A 6,274-nucleotide genomic window follows, 5' to 3' on the forward strand; every position below is an offset into this window, starting at 1 on the left:
TTATGTATTGGTCTCTCTAGTCTGCACTAGTCTGACCACGAAAGTGGAGTAGGACCCAGGTAACAACAGGGTCACCTGACCCTAACGACGGTCGTCCACATGAGACCACAACAATGGTCAGGTGAAACCAGTACTTTCACAGGTACTTTGGTGGACCCACCCACAAGAGGTTAAATACCTGGGTCCTACTCCACTTTCATGGTCAGACTAGTGCGGACTAGAGAGACCAATACATAAGAACTGATGAAGCCGCTTGGATAAGAGGCGAAACGTTTTCCACAGACAAATATAAGTCCAGTTGCCTTCGATTTAATTTGAGAAAGAGATAACAATGACCTGGACGAATGAGAACTTGCACAGACAAACCTCATGCTGTTGCTAGAAGAAAAGTCAGGGGCTCACTAAAGTCAGTAGGTCTGATCCTATTTCATGGACGTTACTTCATGTGAGTGTTTATTGCTGTTAACAAGTGTTAATAATATAGTTTTTACTGTGAACTTTTGAAAATGTCACCAATTGCTGTAAATTGTTTCTATGCTGTTTCCTTGGAGAGGAGAGTAGAGCTCAGCAATGGCTGAGCATTTTGTATAATTAATAGTAAAAGGACGGTATGAATACATAAATTTGTTACATACACATTTTACTATTAGCGCTCTTGGCACACACACACTCTGTCTGCTGCACAGGTATGTGCCTCTGTCTTTTTTGGGTCTAGTTTTACACCCGTAAGTTAGGACAGCGTTCACCTTTATAATTTTTGTCAGTACATTTTTTTCTCACCACAGCTCAGCTCAAACCACACTCCTGAGCGGAGATCCAATCAGCCAGAATAAGTGAAAACACCTGTAAAGTAGCTTCAAGTTTGTACTGAAGTAAAAAACGGAGAAGCTCAGTGGCACCAATGAAAGGTACATTGTATGTTGTTTGAATATTCAACAAGACTGCAACAACAAGCTGTCAAAAATGGGACAGGTACCTCAAACCAGCAGTGTTTTGAGTTAGTACAAAGAAACAACTCACAGTACAAACTCTAGTTGTCGACGTCAACCTGGTGGAAGAAAAGTCAGTGAATCACCAGCGTAATTTGGATTCATCCTGTGTGGACGACAAATATCTGCACAAAATTTCATATCAAAAATCTATCCAGTATTTGTCAAACACAGGTGCAGCTTATAAAATAATAATACACGCATTTCACTGAGGAACAAATAACTACAACTGTGACTTTACTGCTGTGAAGGGATTCATTTAGGGGTTGGGTGTTGGGAATAGATGACCATCACCTTGATGAGCAAGGAAAATCTAACTGTTACTGATCATTAGCTGCATCATCATCCTACTGCAATGGAAATTCTGAAAGTTAGTAAAATCACTATATACAGTGTATATATATATATTTCAGATGTCACTTGCATCTCAGTTATATTACAATTCTTTTTTGTATGGGTTTAGCTTGAACTGTGTGTGTCATTTGCTCCTGGATGGTGGCAGGTCATACTGATTGCTGATTGGCCCACAGCTGCTCTAATTGGTGATTGTTTTCCACCTGGTGCTGAGGGTATATACTGAGGAAAGTCTGTCTGGTGTTGTTATGCTTTCTGAAAGGGCTGTGGTTTGCATACAGACTGTGTGCGGAGAAGTTAGTGTCTTACACAGTTCTTTATTTGTTAACACCCTCATAAAGCTGCTCAGCAGGAGTGTACTCTTGTGTAGGAGGGCCCCCTCCTGTTTATTTTTTCTTTTCCTGCCGCAAGCAATGTCAAAGCCATTTCATTGAGCTTTTGTATATCAGTATCATCCTCCACTACAGAGACCGATTGAAGCACTAAAGCCTTGTAAGCGGTCTTATAAACTATGAAAGTAAGCCTACGTTGATGACCAGCGTTGAGTGACTGCTTGGCATGACTGCGGTTCTTAGGCTTAGTGAAGACAGATATTCTGCGTATGTTGAACTTGGTTGGTAGTACAAGCCTCAGGTGTGCAAATTTAACCTCGGACATGCAATGATAATAAACATCAGTGCTACAGTGTCTGATTAAGGTGTTTCTTTTAATATTCAGTCAGTCAATACAATGATTCCAGAGAGATTTTTCTTTCCATTTTGTCACTATAACAGAATATGGGTAAGATTCCCATTGGGACTTCGAGGTTTGCAATGCCATTGAAAATGTGTATTTAATTATCTTCTAGAATTTGTAAAAGATTCAACAAACTTTTTTTCCTTTTTAAGAGAGATTTATGGCAACTTAAGATCCTTTTGATCAAAACTCCTTATACTGTATATTCACTCTCTAATTTGTCCTAGAAACATCCCTCTTTCTTTCACTTATAGTGAATGGAGTCTAGTCATTTCTTGTTCTTTTAGGAAAGACTGATCGACGCGGCAGTGGACAATTTGCTGTTAGAGAAACACTCGACAGTGGCTCAACACATGACTTTTATATACAAATATAAAAATGTCATCCTAAGAATGACATAAGTCGGTTAGGTGGCATGTAGTTTGCAGCATGTAGTTTTGCTTATGTTCATATGCTGCTTTGATCACATCAGTGTTCTCACCGCTCCGACACATCCGTCAATGACTGTGTACTACTACAGTCTGTCAGCAACTGCTAAAAAAAACTTCTTTTGAGCCAATCAAACATATTGTAGAAATGCTAAATTTAAGTTGAAGTGCCCCACAAATGTATTTCGCAATGATGCTTAATGTTTATAATGTGGTCATTTCTCTCTAACATAAAGTGGTGCTAGGTGGTCAACAACAAGAGTCCCCTAAAAATTTTAAACCTTTTAATCTGTCAGGACACAGTTTGTTTTTTTTCTTTTCATTGCAGCTATGTTTTCTTCATTTATCAAAGCATTATCCGTTTCAAAAACTTAATTACAACCTGTTCCTTGCTGTTGTAATGACGCAGTTTTACCATAAGAATGATTTGCTTCACCCGAGTCATTACATCTTCAGACTCTTTCTCTTGTCTCTAATCTCTCCTCCCTTTTTTCCTCTTCCGAAGTCAAGGAGAACAAGGGGTGAGACCCGTGTTGCTATGGTGATGTGTTAAACCCATGCCAGTGCCGTGTTGACCTTCTGATGACCCGCACACAATGATTCCATTTCCTACAGAAGGGATGAAGTGGAAATTAATTAGATCTCAAAACAGTTGGCTTACCATAGATCTACTTCAAACCAGGCAGTCATGGTTGACCCTTCACCATCAAGTCGGTGGATCGATGCCCAACTCCTTCAGTCCGCGTTTTGAAGAGAAAACCTCAAATTACCCCTGATGGCTGTTCTATTGGTGTGTGAATGTGGCAAGTATCGTAAAGCACTTTGAGTGGTCGATCAGACTAGAAAAGTGCTATGTAAGTGCAGTCAATTTAAGATTATCAATATGGGATGGATCAAGGGTACATCAAGAAAATGGGCTGCATTCTAGCTATTATTAAACCCATGTTTCACTGCACTTATAAATGCACATAATAATAAGTATGTGACATAAATCTTGAAGCTGTTATACAAATCTAATATTTCGTAATTGTTTTCATGCAACAACACACAGACAGGAAAGACTTAATGCATTGAAATAAACACAAATCAGGATGTGCTTCTTTTTTTCAGCATTTCACATATATTCACGCGTCCATTCTGGACTTGTTGCTGTGTTTCAAACACAAGTTGTGCCAGTTTACTTCAAAGACAGCTGTGGTGTGTTCATTGACATGAACCGCTGGGCAAATCTGTCCTCTTGCATGGCCCTCAGGTTCTGCACCTCGCCCCATGTGACCTTGTTGTGTCTGATCCCGCGAGGCACAACAATCCTCTAAAATAGACGAGAGACCTACACCTAGGACGTTCTTGTATTCAGTGAGTTTCCTCCATGTGTGTCAGAGTTGTCTGAGAGTGCAAAGATATGCAAGTTAGGTGAGTTAAAGTACAAAACTTTCTGTATGAATATGAGAGCTTAGCTGGTGGCGTTGAAGGGAACCGAGGTAATGACGCTGTCTCACAGAGGGACCAGAACAGCTGTGTATACAGAGCGGGCTGCGTCTTCTCCTCTCCAGCTGCTCCACCCTGCTTCCCCCTTTTGCACCTATTCCTTAGCCTTGGAGAACTGATTGTGAAGCTTGAGCTGCTCTCGGACTCCAGGAGTTTTGGGCTGATTTATCCCCAATTCACCCCTCCCCCTAAAGGACAAATCTGGTCTGGGGCCTTGGTGTGTACCAATGTTCAGCCCAGATTATGTGGTAATGTGAGGGGTTTACGGATCCGGTCTTTAACCTCACTAACTGCTTGCAGACATCATCAGTCCCGGAGTTAAACATTCTAGCACTTGAGGCTAATGTTAGCTAACATACCACTGTTGCTATAAAAACTGACCTCACCTCTAGTCAGACTAGTCTGTGTTGACCGCACTTCCCAAACTACTTTCTCATTCAGATTTATTCATTTATTTTTGTTTTCTCTCACTTTAAAATTTTACTAACGCTAGAGCAAATTGTTGCACCACAGTTTCAATTTGCAGACAGACATCTGCATTTGGCAGTTGTCTGTCTGTCTGTCTGTCTGTCTTTCTGTGGGTCTCACCAAGAGGAGTGCAGCACCGGAGGGAGGGCTGTGGTGACTGGGTTGAGAGGAGTTACGAGCTGCTGGCGTGACAAGGGGAATGGGTCGCTGAGGACGATGCAGCCACTGGTACTTTTCTTAGAGTGGTGGTTTCACATCAGGAGGGACAGCACTGGACTTGTAGGGGGAATGTTTTAGTGTTTTTCTTTTCTTCTTTTGGTTTTAACTCAGCTCACCCTTGATTTTGTAAGAACCTGTTGAAGCCTTTTCTGTGGAGTCCTAGGTCTCTGTTGGACCCAGTGTGGCGTTGTCGGCATCTTAGATTATTTACTTACTTATTATTTATCTACAAAGTGAGTAAGACTCTGATTGGTGCAGTTGTTTCTCCAACTGGGAAGCCGTTCAGACAAAATCAGATCAAAATCAGATGTGGGTCACAGTTAAAAACATCTGGAAGCAGACAAGGAAAACAAGCCTGTGTCATCGGAAATTACACAAATGGGTATGATAAAATGCATAATCAGTCTGAGTAAAAGCTGTTAGCTTGGTTAGTTAAACTCTGAATTTGTAGACGGGTGAATCCATTAAAATTTAGTACATTTGAGATGTTTTCAGGTCATTTTTGGGCTTTTGCATGTATTTCATTGGTATTCTGAAACATGTTTCTAGCCTCTGAGCCACCGACTTGAAAAATCACGACGCACTTTTGATACTGACTCACACACAAAGTATCGCATACACATCACACACACTCAGCACACATTCAGCTTAGTTTGTCGACAGATTTTATTGCAATTTTCAGTCCAATTTTTTTTTTTTTTTTCTCCCCGCTGCTTCTGTTCTGTGTGTTGATGAAGAGGTCTGAAAATATCTCTTTATTGTTATGGCAATTGCAATAGCAGAGCAACACACAAACATAAACAATGTCATGCACCCACACAGGGGCATGTGGGTGATCGCACACACTCACCCAAGTACACACTGGAATTAAGACACAAACACCTGCAGGTGCACATGCTTGCAGACAAATGTGCACTCTCACCCCTAAGAGCAAACATGAAACATATAATCACATGCACAAATAAATATACTGTACACTGGCATTCATCCAAGTGAGAGCATACATGCATACACCCACGTTAAAAACACACACACACACACACACACACACACACACACACACACACACCAACAGTTGCAGCTATTTAAGCCATTCTCCAAACTGATATTAACCTGAATTGGCGCTTGGTGCGTTTCATTTGTGACAGCGTGCAGTGCGTACGGGAGGGAGAACAAGGGTAGCAATCATCCTGATTAGTGGCGAACAGTGGCTTCACAAAAGTGCTTGACACCTGCAGGGCGACATGAGGAGCAGAGGGGTAGACTGTCTCGTCTTGAGTTTCTCTCTGACACAACGAGTTCAAAAATATTCTCAGCCAGACGTGAAGGCAGGAGGAAGAAACGTTGGAGAGGGGGCTCGTTTCACAGTGATGCCATGATGTTTCACCACCTGGTGTGGACAGACTGAAAAAATTGGGGAAAGAATTGAGTGGAGAGTGACAGGGAGATGAGGCAGAAAGGGAGGACAGAGAGGAATAAATAAGGTGAAATGAGATGATTTACCATTTCTACAACCCCTGACCGACACACACACACACACACACACACACACACACAGATCTGTAGCTGAGTTTGTCATCCTGCTGGTCATCA

Source organism: Seriola lalandi, unplaced genomic scaffold (genome assembly GCF_002814215.2).
Source record: "Seriola lalandi dorsalis isolate HSWRI2012SDOR001 ecotype SW California unplaced genomic scaffold, Sedor1 jcf7180002054691, whole genome shotgun sequence".
Taxonomy (NCBI): Eukaryota; Metazoa; Chordata; class Actinopteri; order Carangiformes; family Carangidae; genus Seriola; species Seriola lalandi.